This window comes from Tachypleus tridentatus, chromosome 5 (genome assembly GCF_004210375.1).
Source record: "Tachypleus tridentatus isolate NWPU-2018 chromosome 5, ASM421037v1, whole genome shotgun sequence".
NCBI lineage: Eukaryota > Metazoa > Arthropoda > Merostomata > Xiphosura > Limulidae > Tachypleus > Tachypleus tridentatus.
In genome coordinates this window covers 55727975-55747572 of record NC_134829.1, presented here as the reverse complement: position 1 = coordinate 55747572, position 19598 = coordinate 55727975, and the positions used below count along the sequence as shown (strand labels likewise).

At 32.1% G+C, this 19598-nt stretch overlaps 1 protein-coding gene across 4 annotated transcripts in view; it reads left to right on the top strand.

Moving 5' to 3' along the window:
- LOC143251208 (POU domain, class 3, transcription factor 4-like) overlaps positions 1–17863 on the top strand; it is a 91509-nt gene extending 73646 nt beyond the window's left edge. For all 4 annotated transcript variants that reach the window (XM_076502648.1, XM_076502646.1, XM_076502643.1 and 1 more), the window contains exon 2: positions 15459–17863. The gene's annotated coding sequence lies outside the window, so the exon portion shown is untranslated. The remainder of the gene's footprint in view (positions 1–15458) is intronic.
- The last annotated feature ends 1735 nt before the right edge of the window (positions 17864–19598 follow it).

Below are 19598 nucleotides of genomic sequence, written 5' to 3'. Positions count from 1 at the left end.
TACGTATATTGTATTACAAGTATGAAGTGAACCCTTAGAGGTTCATTAGCTCGTTGTTTACTCTTAATATAGAGTTTACTTCTTGGTGACGAGAAACTCACTTGAAATAAAAATGCATCAGGTTAACCTGAAGATGACCCAAAAAGGCCAAAACGTTGTTTTCTGCATATCAATAAAAATGTTAATACCCATACTAGCCGTTCTGAGACACAGAGCTTACCAATAAAAGTGTTAATACCCATACTAGCCGTTCTGAGATACAGAGCTTACCAATAAAAGTGTTAATACCCATACTAGCCGTTCTGAGATACAGAGCTTACCAATAAAAGTGTTTATACCCATACTAGCCGTTCTGAGATACAGAGCTTACCAATAAAAGTGTTAATACCCATACTAGCCGTTCTGAGATACAGAGCTTACCAATAAAAGTGTTAACACCCATACTCTGAGATACAGATCTTACTTCTGCACATTAGGCTGAAATGTTCTCTTTAACAACTTGAGGTAAAAGTAAAGATTAACCGAAATGTAACCGACAGTTTTATAAATCTAACTTCAACAGAACGATTCACCCAGAATTTGAGCGACACGTCCGCAAGCTTACGACTCTAAAATTCGGGTTTCGATACCACTGGTGGACACAACATAGTAATCCCATTGTGTAGTTCCGCGCTTAACAACGACAACCAAAACGATATTTAAATGAAATGTGTCTTCCTATAGACTGATGTAGATTGACTGTTCCAAATTACCCGTAGTGACGAAAATTAAATATTAAAGTGCTACAACATATAATAAGTTTGTACGAGATAAATATGTTGGCCAACTGTGGTCTGGGTTAGAGAATTATAATATACAATTGGATAATTTTGAAGAACGTGTAATTTAAATGGGTTTTTTTTAATTAACATATTAATAATACATTTAGCTAGTCGATTTTTCAGTGTGGTATATTAGGATGGAAAACATTATATTCAAATAACTGAAAACGTAGGTTAAAGTATGAAAAACGTAGTACGTCCGGCATGGTCAGGTGAGGTAAGGCGTTCGACTCGTGATCTGAGGGTCTCGGATTCGAACCCCCGTCGCACCAAACATGCTCACTCTTTCAGCCGTGGGGGCTTTATAATGTGACGGTCAATCTAACTATTCGTTGGTAAAAGAGTAGCCCAATAGTTGGCGGTTGGTGGTGATGACTAGCTGCCTTCCCTCTTGTCTTATACTGCTAAACTAGAAACGGCTAACGCAGATAGCCTTCGTGTAACATTGCGCGAAATTCAAAAACAAACAAACAAAAAATGTAATATGAAAATTATTTTAAATCGCTTAGTATATTACTCATTATTTCTTTTCAGAGACATTAAAGCAATCATTACTAGATGATTTTATTCCAAAGTTGTACTTACCTAACAATACGTTATAATGAAGATATCTTGTTTTGGTAATAATGAATATTATATGAATTAAGCCTGATACGTCGATAAATATTTGATTTATGACTTTACAAAGTCACTCAAAGAAATGTGAAATATTTTGGTGCAAAGATGTGTAATACATGACCTTATAAAATCCAAATAACGAAACTAAATTCAAAAGTCTCACAACTGATTTTGTCGAGAATTTGTTAGATGATTTATTTATATTAAAAACAGTGAAATAATGTTCTATTTATTTTCAGTAATACTTATTTATTGATTAATTGTGATTGCGTTTATACAAAAGTACATTCATGTAAGAAACTTTACATCTCAAATGCTTATTTGTTGTTGTTGTATCTTTGTATTCTGAAAATATAGATAAAAATCATTTTTAAACTTTTACGACAATAATTCGAAAATTACTGTGTAAATGTTATATTTGGTAGTGTAACAAATGTAATGTTTACAATTAGATTCATTTATCAACACTGAGTGTCAGACGTGAGAACTAACTATTCATTACTTTCAAACTCTAGAAGCACGATATTCTGATGTGTGTTAAGCCTATATCCTCGGATATATAGTGTATATCACTTCATCTGAATGATTTGTTTCTTTGATTTTTAAATTGTGCTAGCGCTAGCCGTCCTTAATTTAGCAGTGTAAGACTAGTCATCACCATCCACCGCCAACCCTGGGGCTACTCTTTTATCAACGAATAGTGGGATTGACCGTCACATTATAAAGCCCCCAAAGTTGAAAGAGCAAACATGTTTGGTGTAACAGGAATTGTGCCCTCGACCCTCATATAACGAGTCGAGTACCTAAATCATCTGGCGATGCTAGGCCTTTATCTGAACGACACTATTACATCAAATAGGTTGAAAACTCTCAATATCAAACCATATGTATTCGTTAGTAATATAAAATACAATTTCTTGAAAGTTGTGTGAATCATCGTGCATGTTTAGGTTATTTTATTTTAGTTTTAAAAGGTTTACTGTGCAAGTATTACTATTAACTGTGTACTATTACGTTAACATGCACGTGCTCCATCAAGTAAACAGATCAAACTTGCTAGCTGTCAATTCGTGTTCTTTATATTGTTGTTTTCGCGCGTGATTATTCACGAGGAATACATTTCAAATAAGAAAACTGTGTTTCTTATAAGTTAAGTTTCATTTGATGTTACATTATTTCATTCTTATGAAATATAATCCAGTTTACGAATATTCCGTTTTCATCTTGTCCTTATCGTAATGCTTAATTCAAATCGACTCTAATATAATGAATACACGTTAGAAGTATTTTCATTACCTATAGAACAAATTACCATGGCATACATCAGGTCACCCTTTAAGTAATGTCTGATTTTAGGTTCAGGAAAAAGAGAAAGAATTTCAAACACTTTTAACGTTATTTAATCAATAATGTATGTTTCATTATTATTAATTATTTCTTGCTAACGATTCACAAGCTTCTGAATGTCACTTCTATAAAATTCTTGGGGTTTGGAGGAAAAGAATGTAGAGAGGGTAGTTTTGACATCTTCATGTGTTCCAAGCTCTTTTCCATCAAGATAGTTCTACAAACTTTAGAATATATGATAAACAGATGGAGCAAGATCTGGAGAATAAGGAGGATGTGGAAGTTTTTCCCAGTCTAGCTCTTCAATCTTTCCAGATGTGATCCTTACTGTATGGGGCCGTGCATTATCCTGGTGTAACACAACACCTTTATAACTGATTAAAGCAGGCCTCTTTTCTTTCATTGCAACATTCAACGCTCTAACTGTTCACAATAGAAGTCTGATGTAATCGTTACATTGACTGGCAGCAACTCAAAATGGATCACACCAACAAGACTTTCCTAGGGTGAAGGTCCACTTTGGGCTGTGCTTTAGCTAACTTACTTGCACTGAGCCATTGTCTGCGGTGCTTAACATATTTATAATATTTTCATTTTTCATTTCCAGTCAATAACTTGTTCAAAAAAAGGTGAGTTACGTTCACGAGAGTGCAGAGAAGTGTAAATGTCCACTCTTGCTCTAAAGTTGGCTTCTGTCAAATCATGTGGGACCCATTTTCCAAGTTTTGACACCTTTCCAAACTGTTGCAGATGACGGTGAACTGTTGAATGGGTTGAATTAAGGTTCTGTACTAGTTCTTCAACTGTTACAGCACAATCTTCATCAAGTGCAGCCAGCAGGAAGTTATCATTAAACTCAACAGGACAACCTGAACGTGGCGCATCACTTAAACTGTATTCATCTGATCTGAACTTCTGTAACAACCTTCAACATTTTCTTTCATTGAGAGACTCTGCACCTTGAATGTTTCGTGTAGTTTCTGCTGCACTATTGCCTTTTTTAAACTTATAAATCATTATATACCTAATGTGTTCCTCAGACACATCCATCTTCATAAGGGTTTATTTGATTAATGATATGAAAAGTTGGGTTAGTTTTTTATCTGTCTGAACATTTTTATACACTTCCTACTTCATATTTTAGTCATTAAAACCTTCTATAAAGACAGAAATGATGATACACTTTCTATATTAAATTTTCGGACATTATTTATGACCTGATATTTTACTTCTCAGAAAGCAGTTTAGATTTTCCTATCTATGTACATTTAAGTCCATGTTTATTAATTTTGTGTTACGTTAATAGTGTGTTTTGTTTTTAAATCATGAAATAACAATCAATATTAACAAGGGATAAGAAGACGATAAGACGACGTTAACACATCATACGATGCCAGCTCTCTCTTCCTGTAGAGATTGAATAATCACTTTGCTAATTATAATACTTCACAGAATTAGTACAAACTTGGCTCATAGAACTGATCTACACTCTTTTTTCTATCACAGATTGTGTTCTGTTGTGAAGAAACTTCACAGCGATGGTTTTTCCTGAATGGACCGTGTAAAACTGTAAAACGTAGCTCCACGTTGTTATAAACTGACCATTCTCTCTTGAATGAACTATTTAAAAACATATCTCTAAACTGTAATAAACTGACCATTCTCTCTTGAATGAACTATTTAAAAACATATCTCTAAACTGTAATAAACTGACCATTCTCTCTTGAATGAACTATTTAAAAACATAGCTCTAAACTGACCATTCTCTCTTGAATGAACTATTTAAAAACATAACTCTAAACTGTTATAAACTGACCATTCTCTCTTGAATGAACTATTTAAAAACATATCTCTAAACTGTAATAAACTGACCATTCTCTCTTGAATGAACTATTTAAAAACATATCTCTAAACTGTAATAAACTGACCATTCTCTCTTGAATGAACTATTTAAAAACATAGCTCTAAACTGACCATTCTCTCTTGAATGAACTATTTAAAAACATAGCTCTAAACTGTAATAAACTGACCATTCTCTCTTGAATGAACTATTTAAAAACATAGCTCTAAACTGACCATTCTCTCTTGAATGAACTATTTAAAAACATAGCTCTAAACTGTAATAAACTGACCATTCTCTCTTGAATGAACTATTTAAAAACATAGCTCGATATTATTACATTATTATATACTGATCGTTCTGTCGTAATAATGTGAAGCGAAATTCTAAACTAAAAGCCAATAACAATAATTTCTGTAACAAATTTTATGGGAGTTAATTGAATAATTTTTTTATATAATGTAAAAGTATCGTTCTTGTATTTAAGCCAGTTTCTGAGTTGCAAATAAAATAGACTTTCAGTGTCTAAACGTAACGTATAAACATTACACAACTTAGCCTGATATTATGAAAGTCTTTTTTTTTTTTAAGATTATGTGTCACCACTACCTGCATTTCGCCCTAGCAATATAATGGTCATAATTAACGAGATAGATTTCAATATTTCCTGTGAGTCAGGTTTCGTTAAAGATCCCCTAGCCAAGAAAGTCGTAGACCGGCATCCAAGAATAGTTTACCAAGAATTTAGGAAAATGTACTTAACATTCCAATATAGAGGCCCATCATTTAATTCTTTATCAAGGTCCATCATTTAGTTCTTTTATTAAGGTCCATCATTTAGTTCTTTTATTAAGGTCCATCATTTAATTCTTTTATTACGGCCCATCATTTAGTTCTTTTATTAAGGTCCATCATTTAATTCTTTTATTAAGGTCCATCATTTAGTTCTTTTATTAAGGTCCATCATTTAATTCTTTTATTACGGCCCATCATTTAGTTCTTTTATTAAGGTCCATCATTTAATTCTTTTATTAAGGTCCATCATTTAGTTCTTTTATTAAGGTCCATCATTTAATTCTTTTATTACGGCCCATCATTTAGTTCTTTTATTAAGGTCCATCATTTAGTTCTTTTATTAAGGTCCTCCATGTTTTTTGCTTTGCTTTTAAGAAACGTCATAAAAACGTGGATATAATTTAAATTCACCCTGTTTTCATTGGAAATTACTAGTTTTCTGATTATTTTACTCACTGAGTATAAATATTATATTATTACAAGTTGCAGCTTTTACAGTCAGGGATATAATTTCCTTAAAACAGGTGTGACGTTTTGATCGGTGGTGCGATCATCCCGAAGTTACAACGTGTACTTGGGATGTTTTGAAAAACTATTTTACTTACTGTGGAACTGTAACTTGAAGTAAAAGAACTGGGCATTGTTGTTGAACAAAATTAGGTAACAATAAGCTTCGTTTTGTAATGCACTGTTGTGAAACGCCAAGACAAGACTGTTCCAATCCTACAAGCCACACTTGATGATTTATTTAACTGTTTCTTAGAAAATGGAATTAAAATTTCACTCATCTTTTTGAAAGTTAGATGATATCATGATTGAAATTCCTAATGTGAAATTTATTTTCTGGAAACACTTATTAAAGAAAGTCCATTCCGACAATTTAAATTTCTATTTTCTCTTCGTTACTATATTAAATACTATTCCTAATACTGTTTGTAACGTTTTTACAAACCTCTCGTTTGTATTGTTACTGTATTTAATTAATTAAACTCTGGGTGCAACACGAAGGCCACTTATTACAAACTTTTTGTTTTGTTTGTTTTTGAATTTCGCGCAAAGCTACTCGAGGGCTATCTGCACTAGCCGTCCCTAATTTAGCAGTGCAAGACTAGAGGGAAGGCAGCTAGTCATCACCACCCACCGCCAACTCTGGGGCTACTCTTTTTGCCAACGAATAGTGGGATTGACCGTCACATTATAACACCCTCACGGCTGAAAGGACGAGCATGTTTGGTGCGACCGGGATTTGAACCCGCGACCCTCGGATTATGAGTCGAACGCCTTAGCAAGTTTGGCCATGCCAAGCCCGTTTTATAAACTGTGATGAGATTTATTATAATGTACAGAAAAAAAAAACTATAGATGTCACTAGTTAATTCCATTTTTTATTATACCACGAGGGCTTCTTATTTCTCCCTAAATATTTCTGATTTAAAAACGTGTCTAGTAATATGAATGTGAAGATAAATGAACGTTGGTGGAACCGTTCAATGTGAAAGACGAATATGATTCACACGCGGTAGATATTAAAAATGGTGGATCTTTATTATGCTCACAACAGACGTATATCGAAGAATGAAGGATGTTTCAAATGATGTAATTTTATAACGTCCAAAACGTTAAAAATAATGACATTACTTAACCCGCAAAATAAATTCAAATCCAGCAAGGCTAATGTTAAACATGGCGGACGTTAACATATTGTAACAGTACAACGTTTACAAAATAAAAAAACAAAAAAACATAATGTAAACAGCAGGAAATTATAAACGTTAAAGCAGTGCTGTTGTTAGTCTGCAGAACAAATTTAAATCAAGCAGAGCAGCTGTTAAAAATGATGGTTCGTTCAACGTGAAAAACACACTGAAATTAAATATGGCAGATTTGTAAAAATGGTTTAAGCATTCGTCGCCCGAAACAAATTTATATTGAATATGGCGGATTCTTAAAATTATGACACTGTTCAGCTTTCCAAATGAAAAGAAATTAATCATTAAGAAAGTCCAAAATGGAGGAATTGTTCAGCATTTAAAACATCTTAAGCAAACCATGGCGGATTTTAAAAATGGCGGAATTTTTGAAGATACTAAATGACTTTGAATTAAACATATAATGGATGTTGAAAGATAGTAGTTCGGCTCAGAGTTATCATTTAAAATTAAACATGGCGGACGTTGTAACTAGTTCAATGGTAGAACTGTTCAATGCGAAAAACAAAGTTAAGTAAAACGTAACGATCATTCTCTTGACTCTCAGATGTCTTATAAAATTACCGATTACATTTTAATACAAGCAAAAAGAAAATTATATTTTTAAAGAATGCGAAGTATATTTGAAAGTAGCTTTTTTTTTTAGTAAGTCTGAGAAAAGGTAAATGATTCAATGTCGACATGAAATGAAGTTTTGTGTAGAAGCTAGATGGCGCTAAATTAGTAAAGTTTCGACCTTGTGCTAACAGTTCTAATTTAACCAACAATCTTCTTCATCCCTCTCGCTGGAAGACATTATATTCACTGCTTATTTTATTGTAAATTTGTTTGTTTTATAATAGTGTATGGAGAAGCAAACGGACTCCAACATTTCGCTTTGTGATAATGCATGTGAAGAAACAAACGGACTACAACATTTCGCTTTGTGATAATGCATGTGAAGAAACAAACGGACTCCAAAATTTCGCTTTGTGATAATGCATGTGGAGACAAACGGACTCCAACATTTCGCTTTGTGATAATGCATGTGGAGAAACAAAGGGACTCCAACATTTCGCTTTGTGATAATGCATGTGGAGAAACAAACAGACTCCAACATCTCGCTTTGTGATAATGCATGTGGAGAAACAAACGGACTCCAACATTTCGCTTTGTGATAATGCATGTGGAGACAAACGGACTCCAACATTTCGCTTTGTGATAATGCATGTGGAGAAACAAACGGACTCCAACATTTCGCTTTGTGATAATGCATGTGGAGAAACAAACGGACTCCAACATTTCGCTTTGTGATAATGCATGTGGAAAAACAAACAGACTCCAACATTTCGCTTTGTGATAATGCATGTGGAGAAACAAACGGACTCCAACATTTCGCTTTGTGATAATGCATGTGGAGACAAACGGACTCCAACATTTCGCTTTGTGATAATGCATGTGGAGAAACAAACGGACTCCAACATTTCGCTTTGTGATAATGCATGTGGAGAAACAAACGGAGTCCAACTTTTCACCTGTTTTCTCTTTTAAAAAAACATTTCACGTTAATAACTTGACATGAAAATATCACTTCCGTGCTGTTATAATAATTGCTTGTTGTACGATTTTTACGACAGTGTATGGACAAATAAACACACTACAACGTTTCACCTTGTGATAAATGTATGTGAACAAATAACAGTTCATACTTCCTACCTTGTCATCTTGACAGAGAGATTCCGTCATAATAATCCATTAGAAATATCGTCAACATCCTTTTTAAAATCTTTGCGATAGTGTTTGACAGTTTCTGAAATTATATCACACTGTTTATATCACACAAAACTTAGACATGTTTTCATATAGATAAACTGTGGTTTTTTAATGTTCTGTGAAATTGGTATTTAACTTTCTTCGGTTTCTTTAATTTATGAAAAAGTGGAGCCACAAGCTAAACCTATATAAGTATACAACTATATAAACCTATATAAGTATACAACTATATAAAACTATATAAGTACACAACTATATAAAACTATATAAGTATACAACTATATAAAACTATATAAGTATACAACTATATAAAACTACATAAGTATACAACTATATAAAACTATATAAGAATACAACTATATAAAACTATATAAGAATACAACTATATAAAACTATATAAGTATACTTCATGTATACTATACTAGTTCAAGTTAATTTTACCTTCAGGTTATAACACACCAGGTATTACAGTCGTTGTGGAATTGTATTAACTGATTGATAGTTGTCTTAGGATAAGTCATCATAACACACAATACATACGTGTGTAGGAAAAACAAAATGTTAAACTGAAACCAAGACAACAACGAAAAGATAAACATAAAAAGTTAACAAATAACAATTTTCAAAAGTATGAAAATAACTCTATAATAGCTCAGCCCTCAAACACCCTGCCTTCGTTCTTGTATATTATACACTATATGCAGTGATACTGGGATTTTCATGAATTAAAAAAGTCAATACTAATTGTATTCTAATCACACTACGTTCGTCTTATAATGTGGTTAAAATACCATTGGTCCCCACTGGTACAGCGGAATAACAACGCTAGAATCCGGGTTTCGATACCAGTGATGGACAGAGTCTCAGATATCCCATAGTGAACCTTTGTGCTTGAATTGAAACAGACTGGAATAATATTATTAGACACTTTTTTAATTCTCCAAAAATCAAAAGTGTATCTTATTATAACCATGCTTCGCCATCTTGTACGAAACCTCTACTATACTTGTTGTAATGAATGTCTTAAATACACTATGTAACACAATTTTTACTCTTTCTTGTTCCTGGGCAATGTAATGAATGTCTTAAATACACTATGTAACACAATATTTACTCTTTCTTGTTCCTGGGCAATGTAATGAATGTCTTAAATACACTATGTAACATAATATTTACTCTTTCTTGTTCCTGGGCAATGTAATGAATGTCTTAAATACACTATGTAACACAATTTTTACTCTTTCTTGTTCCTGGGCAATGTAATGAATGTCTTAAATACACTATGTAACACAATTTTTACTCTTTCTTGTTCCTGGGCAATGTAATGAATGTCTTAAATACACTATGTAACACAATTTTTACTCTTTCTTGTTCCTGGGCAATGTAATGAATGTCTTAAATACACTTAGTAGCACAATTTTTACTCTTTCTTGTTCCTGGGCAATGTAATGAATGTCTTAAATACACATTGTAACACAATATTTACTCTTTCTTGTTCCTGGGCAATGTAATGAATGTCTTAAATACACATTGTAACACAATTTTTACTCTTTCTTGTTCCTGGGCAATGTAATGAATGTCTTAAATACACTATGTAACACAATTTTTACTCTTTCTTGTTCCTGAGCAATGTAATGAATGTCTTAAATACACTTAGTAGCACAATTTTTACTCTTTCTTGTTCCTGGGCAATGTAATGAATGTCTTTACATACTATCCAGGAACAAAACTTGTGTTACATAGTGTAATAACACATACTATCCAGGAACAAAACTTGTGTTACATAGTGTAATAACACATACTATCCAGGAACAAAACTTGTGTCACATAGTGTAATAACACACACTATCCAGGAACAAAATTTGTGTTACATAGTGTAATAACACATACTATCCAGGAACAAAACTTGTGTTACATAGTGTAATAACACATACTATCCAGGAACAAAACTTGTGTTACATAGTGTAATAACACATACTATCCAGGAACAAAACTTGTGTTACATAGTGTAATAACACATACTATCCAGGAACAAAACTTGTGTTACATAGTGTAATAACACATACTATCCAGGAACAAAACTTGTGTTACATAGTGTAATAACACATACTATCCAGGAACAAAACTTGTGTTACATAGTGTAATAACACATACTATCCAGGAACAAAACTTGTGTTACATAGTGTAATAACACATACTATCCAGGAACAAAACTTGTGTTACATAGTGTAATAACACATACTATCCAGGAACAAAACTTGTGTTACATAGTGTAATAACACACACTATCCAGGAACAAAACTTGTGTTACATAGTGTAATAACACATACTATCGAGGAACAAAACTTGTGTTACATAGTGTAATAACACATACTATCCAGGAACAAAACTTGTGTTACATAGTGTAATAACACATACTATCCAGGAACAAAATTTGTGTTACATAATGTGTTATGTGATAGTATTAAGGAAACAAACTTCCTGATATAAGTTAAACCTGCTTATCTGGTAAAATAAGGCGGTTTTTAGGAAAGGTCCATGAGCTAATATATAGAGGTATAACGCCTGAAATACTGGTCTTCGTTCATCCGTATTTCAAAGAATAACATGCAATATATTATACTTTCCTTTCTGTCTAAATCAAAATACCGATTAAGTGAATCTGACCGGTTTCAAGGACGTTTCTAGCCTACTGCATTGGAATAGGGTTAGATAGAGCTAAACATGGAACAGAGACACATTGGTGATGCTGTTTAGTATAATGCCAGAACAAAACAGAAAAACATAAGAATAAATAGACTCATACTACGATTATAGAAATTGTTGTGAGATTATTTTAAAAATTATGAATAACACTAATCAAGATATTTTTGAAACAAATTGTTCATGTCAACAACGCCTGATGCGAGCATTAGGCTTAACGGCCAGGTCAGAGACTGAAAATGGCTCAAATAAAACTGTCCTTAATTATAAGCTTAGGACCAGAGAAAAGACAGTCAATCGCCATCACCCTCCGCCTCTAGTGACTACTCTTAGCCAAATAGTTAACACTTAGGCTGCTCTCAACAGTGAAGGTTTGTCACTAGTCTCACATAGCACCCATATCATTGAAATACGAAGCAGGGTTTTTTGAATTATCGGTTTCACAGTACAGGACGAAAGCTACTGGTCAATGACGGTCCAATGAAATTGCTATAAGACAAGCACACTAAACGTGCGTATCGTGCTTGGCAGTACAAAACCTGTTAAAGGTAACTTTGAAACAAACAGGCTCTACTAGTAAGAGAACAATATATTACAATTAGAAAATGACAAACTTATGGATATAACGGAGTGTCACAGCTACTAATTATTGCACACTTCACCTTATGTGGAACCTCTAGTGGTACAGCGGTCAATCTAAGGGTTTATAACGCTAGAAATCGGGTTTAAACAAAACACAAAAACAAAATTAACTGTGCGATTTAAACACAGCTTAATCAAAGTACATGTAAAACTAAAGTTATTTCGGATAACTAGCACGACACTCTCTCTATACATCCATAAATATACTGTATGATTTAAAGACAACTTAAACACGCTACATATAAAACTGAAGTTATTTTGAATAACAAGTACAACTCTTTGCCTGTATATCCCTGAATTTTTTGTATAATTTAAAGACAACTTAAACACTCTACATATAAAACTGAAATTATTTTAGATATCAAGTGCGATAATGCATCTATATATCCATAAGTTTACTGAGGGATTTAAAGTTAACTTGAACATCCAACATATAAAAATCAAGTGCAACACTTTTGCTGTATATTCAAACGTTTACTATAGGAATTTAAAATAATTTATTAAACCTACATATAAAACGAAGGTTATTTTGGATAGCAAGTAATATACCTTTTCTGTAGAACATACGTTACTGTGTGACTGAACTACAATTTAAACACCCTACATATAAAATTAAAGTTAATTTAGATATCAACTACGGTACTTTGTATATATATCAATAAGTTTAATGAATTATTTAAGGACAACTTAAACACTCTACATATTAAACTGAAGTTATTTTAACACAACTTTAACATCCTATATGTGAACTGAAGCTATTTTGGTTATCACGTGCGATACTTTTTCTATATATCTGAACGTTTACATATTAAACTGAAGTTATTTTAACACAATAACACTTATGTGAACTGAAGCTATTTTGGTTATCTGCGATATTAAACTGAAGTTATTTTAACTTAAACAACTATTAACTGAAGTTATTTTAACACAACTTTAACATCCTATATGTGAACTGAAGCTATTTTGGTTATCACGTGCGATACTTTTTCTATATATCTGAACGTTTACTGTGGGATTTAAAGATAACTTAAACACTTTACATATTAAACTGAAGTTATTTTAACACAACTTTAACATCCTATATGTGAACTGAAGCTATTTTGGTTATCACGTGCGATACTTTTTCTATATATCTAAACGTTTACTGTGGGATTTAAAGAGAACTTAAACACTTTACATATAAAACTGTAGTTATTTTGGATAAAAAAGTGCATTATTTTGTCTATATATCCAAAAGTTTACTGTGGGATTTAAAGAGAACTTAAACACTCTACATATAAAACTATAGTTATTTTGGATACCAAGTTCGATAATTTGTCTATATATTCATAAATTTAGTGTACCGTTTGTATTTCAACTCCCTACATATTTTGGATTTCAAACACCATCCTTTATCTATATGTCCATAACTTTACTATATGATTTAAAGACAACTTATACACCCTATAAATAAAAATGAAGTTAATTTGTATATGAAGTTTGATACTTATTCTATATATCAATAACTTTACTGTTTGATTTAAGAACAACATAAACACCGTTCATGTAAGACTGACATTATTTTCGACATCAAACTGATACTGTGTCAATATCTCTATAAGTGTACTGTAGTACAATTTAAACACTCTACATATAAAACTGAACCTATATTAGATATCAAGTACGATACTATGTCTAAATATCGATCAGTTTATTGTGCGATTTAAAGACAACTTAAACACCTTAAATATAAAACTGAAGTTATTTTCGGTAGCATGTGCGATATTTTGTCTATAAATCCTAAAGTTTAAAGTATGATTTAAAGACTACTTGTTCGCCGCACATATAAAACTCAAATTATTTTGGGTTTCAAGTGGATACGTTGTCCATATATCCATTAGTTTAGTGTACGATTTAAAGACAACTTAAACACCCGACATATAAAACTGGAGTCATTTTGGATACCAAGTTCGATACTTTATATCCATAAGTTTACTGTACGATTTAATGACAGCTTAAAAACCGTAAGTATAAAACTGGTGTTATTGTGTATATCAGATGTCATACTTTGTCTATATATCCATAAGTTTGGTGTACCATTTAAAGACGACTTAAACTCCCTACATATAAAACTGACTTTATTTTAGATTTCAAATACCATCTTTTATCTATATATCCATAAATATAATGTATGATTTAAAGAAAACTTAAATACGTCACATATAAAAGTAAATACATTTTGAATACCAAGTATGATATTTTGTCTATATGTCGTTAAGTTTAGTGTATGATAAAAAGACAGCTTAAACACCCTAGATGTGAAACTGAAAATATTTTGGATATCAACTATGATACTTTGTCTATATATCTATTAGTTTAGTATGTGATTTAAAAACAACATAAACACCTTATATATTAAAGTGAAGTTATTTTGGATATCAAGTGCGATATTTTGTCTATATATCCATAAGTTTAGTGTACGATTTAAAGACAACTTAAACACCCTTCATAATAAACTTGATGCTATTTTGGATATCATGTGCGATACTTTGTCAACATACCCATAAGTTTACTGTACGATTTAAACATAGTCTAAACACCCTACATACAAAACTGATGTCATTTTGGATATCAAGTGCAATATACTGTCTATATATCCTTAAGTTAATCTATGATATAAAAGAAACTTAAATACGCTACATATAAAACTAAAGTTATTTAGGATATTAATTACAATACATTGTCTATATATCCATAAGTTTAGTGTATGATTCAAAGACAACTTAAGACTTAACCTCCTGCATATAAAACTAAAGTAATTTTGTATTTAAAGTCCGATACTTTGTCTACATATCCTAGAGTTTGATGTATGATTTGAAGGTAACTTGAACACCCTACGTATAAAACAAAATTTATTTTGAATATCAAGTGTGATACTTTATCTGTACATCCATACATTTATTGTATGATTTAAATACAGCTTAAACACCCTACATATAATACTGATGTTATTTTGGATATCAAGTATGATACTTTGTCTGTATATCCATACGTTTATTGTATGATTAAAAGATAACTTAATCACCTTACATATAAAACTGAAGTTATTTTGGTTATCAAGTACAATATTTGGGCTCACAGATTAAACAAATTGCTTGATATTTAAGCACTACACGTAAAACAGTTGTTTTTATTGTATTTAGAACATAACTTAATGCATTCTAATCACATGTTTCTTTGTTTCCGTCGCAGGTTTCCGCCCTTTTTTGCTGAAACTAAATGCGTCGAAGTGGAATGCTCTAACGACGATGTCAATATCACCACGTGGGCACTCTCCCGGGACTTGGCTCGTGATGTATATTCCATACGAAACAAAGTTATTAGAGACGATGCTACATTGTGGTACATCATTGATTGTACCTAACAGTTATAATATTCAGAGATAACCATCAAATATCAAGGAATATAAAACTAAGGTTTATGAATCGGTGATTTTTTTCTTCAGGATTGAATATAGATGTATTATAATTATCATATACTGTGTATTAATATCTAGAATGATAGGATATGAACTTGGTGTTACGCACGTGAGCTTATTGACAGAACATAGTGAATTAGTAAAAGTATGAATTTCCAAGCCAACCCTCATCTCTTCAGGACTATATATATATAATTATTCCTATATATTTGTCAACTAACGATTCTTTTTCTTGTAACTACAAAAAGTTTAATAGTTTCCTTACCTCGAATTGAACACAACAAATAGGAAGCCTGGAACGATAAAAAAAAACATATAATAGTTAACATATCTACTGCAAAGTGCACATGTAATATTATTTCATCCTCAGCCTGAGCACTTGGTAACACTTTCATCGTCAAAACTAACTGAAGGAAGCGGGCCTACAACTTTTAAACGTAGAGTGTCTCGAAGAAACCATGCAGATTACAAAAGTTCAAGCAAGATAAAAAAGTGGAACGTTTAGTAGCAGTAAAGGGCCTTAAAATCAAATTTGTAAACTAATCATTTAACGTGGTTACATGAATAACATAAGAGGCACGAAGTGTTTAAAAATGTAAGCCTATTTATATAAATGGAATACGTTAAATAAGTTTTAGCTCGGCGTCACAAATACGTCAAGGGGTTATCATATGATTTAAAAGTGCTAAAAATATCCAGTAAGTTCTGTGACACTACGCCAAATGTAAATGATATTTATAATAATTTGAATTTCAGAACTTGTACTTCTCAGCTGTAATGATTTATTCGTTATATGAAGAATAATTATGATACGACAGTAACACACACTGTAAAACTTTTATAAACTATGAATATATAAACAACAGATTAAAATTTTCAAAGTGTAGACGCGAAAACAACGTTAAACGCATTGAAATACCCCATTCCCAGCTTGTAATAGGATCATCCCAGAAAAGCGGAGGGTTTAAGTAATTAAAATCACTAATAGATAATTAAAATAACAATCGTAAAGAATGAATGAGTTAACGAGCAATATCAACCAGGTAACTTCACGTTCATTATCATTGAGTCCATACGACTTTCCTCATATGTCAAGAACTTTCACACTGTTCATAACAAGAGAGAAGTACATTCATTTTGTAGAAACTCATTGCTTCGTGGGAGTAGTTTCTCAGAAAATGGCTGGAGCCCATAAGCAGTAGTAAAATTTGTCACTACTAAAAACACAATGTTAGAATGGACATTCGTCTTTAAACCTAAAAAAACTACCCTCTTACTAATAATATCAGTCTGTCACTAACAATAATATTATGTGAGATTGAACAAAGCATCATACAAATAAGTCATCTTACTGAGCACTATCACATGGATAAGTCAGTTTATTGAACACGATCACATGGATAAGTCAGTTTACTAAACACTATCACATGGATAAGTCAGTTTACTGAACACTATCACATGGATAAGTCAGTTTATTGAACACGATCACATGGATAAGTCAGTTTACTGAACACTATCACATGGATAAGTCAGTTTATTGAACACGATCACATGGATAAGTCAGTTTACTGAACACTATCACATGGATAAGTCAGTTTACTGAACACTATCACATGGATAAGTCAGTTTTTTGAACACGATCACATGGATAAGTCAGTTTACTGAACACTATCACATGGATAAATCAGTTTACTGAACACTATCACATGGATAAGTCAGTTTACTGAACACTATCACATGGATAAGTCAGTTTACTGAGCATTATCACATGGATAAATCAGTTTACTTTAGAAGGCAAGTTATATTTAGAGAAAACAAATTATTTAACGTATCTTATTAATCACCAAAGATTTCCGCTGCTGCTCCGACATCAAGAATATTTCCAAAAGAAGAGAAAAGTCAATACCACGCGATTTAAATGATGAACCATGAAGGTTCAGACAGTTCAAACAATTTGCTTAGCAAGTTTTTCAAAGACACGGGAAATGAATGCCTTATGTAAACGATGTAGCATCTTTAAGAGGAGTTCGGTCCGAGAGAATAGTTCCCGTATGAGAGAAGTTCGCAATGTATCTTTGTTCCTGTTAGTAGTGAGTCACTCTAATAGGACTATTGTAAGCTCAAACGTCAGTGTGTAGTATACACAAGCTTTTAAAATAAAGAAGGTATTTGCACGAGACATTGAAGTGAATCATTTGTTATTTATTCGAACAACCAGAATTGTTCTCTCGATATGAATATGCTCACTGTTCCACTCTATGAGAGAACACTGTTTCAGTTTCACGCTAAAACAGTTACAAAATAAGTCACTCTCATTCATTGAGAAGAATAAATTATTAATGAATATCTCTTTTGAAACTCGTGCTAGCTGTATAGAATACAATATATATTTCATCTCCTTAATAAACGAACATGGAAATAAATATTAATAAAATAATTACTCAAGGTAAAGTTAGAAGAAAAGACAATTTCTGTATAGGTTTTCATTGTTCGTATCACCTAACATGGAAATAAATATTAATAAAATAATTACTCAAGGTAAAGTTAGAAGAAAAGACAATTTCTGTATAGGTTTTCATTGTTCGTATCACCTAACATGGAAATAAATATTAATAAAATAATTACTCAAGGTAAAGTTAGAAGAAAAGACAATTTCTGTATAGGTTTTCATTGTTCGTATCACCTAACATGGAAATAAATATTAATAAAATAATTACTCAAGGTAAAGTTAGAAGAAAAGACAATTTCTGTATAGGTTTTCATTGTTCGTATCACCTAACATGGAAATAAATATTAATAAAATAATTACTCAAGGTAAAGTTAGAAGAAAAGACAATTTCTGTATAGGTTTTCATTGTTCGTATCACCTAACATGGAAATAAATATTAATAAAATAATTACTCAAGGTAAAGTTAGAAGAAAAGACAATTTCTGTATAGTTTTTCATTGTTCGTATCACCTAATTTGAAGAAACGAAAGCCAACAAAAACAAGTTTAAGACGTCTAACATTATTGTTAGTAACAACTGGATAAAGTTGTGAAATTTGTAACGACTGTTCCTTTTATTTTAGTGATCAGTAAAGTTTTGGAAAAGAAGTCACTCAGTTTGAAACGAAGGTACAGAATGTTTCGTCATGAAAGGTTCTGTGTTACATTTAAAACTGTAATCCAATAAACCTCGCGTGTTGTCAGTAGTAAGCACCATGTAGTGTCAGACACGCTTTAAACACTCATTCCATTTAGTTTAAAGTACTTCGTAAGAAACTGCAATCGGTTGAGAATTTCACAAGAAATAAGAACTTTCAGAAAATAATGTTAACTCTTGAATACAAAATATTTATGTCTGGTTATTTTTTTTAATGTACGAAGCAAGTTCCGGGACATATCGAGGATCTAATCTTTGACCTTCCGATCCGCAAATCGATACAGTAGCTATTAACCCACAAACAGCGCGATGACTTCTGGTACAGTTATATGTGCGTCTCGCGGCAAGTTCTTATAACAAAGTCATACCCAGTAAAAACGGGTAAATTATATTACGTAGAAGATATTCAAACTAATGTTCTGTAACCTCTCGAGCCGACAGCACGAGGTTATACATTTAAGCATAAGGCGTATGACGTCAGCGAGAGATCTAGAAGTGTCTCCTGTTCTTCTTGTAGTCCAACATAGCTCTGAGGAAATTTTTTTATAATTATTCATGAGCTATGTTTACGGTAGATTCGGAGACTAAACCGGACGAACCTGTAACATTGCATGGAAATACCAAAACGGTTTTCTGACACGTTAAGTCACCATTTTATTACTTCATGACGTAAATAGCTTAATTTATCGTTTTTAAGGTATACCATCTATCAACAGATATCTTATGTTCACTAATGTTTACATATGTTTCCACATAGGAAGGCCATCCA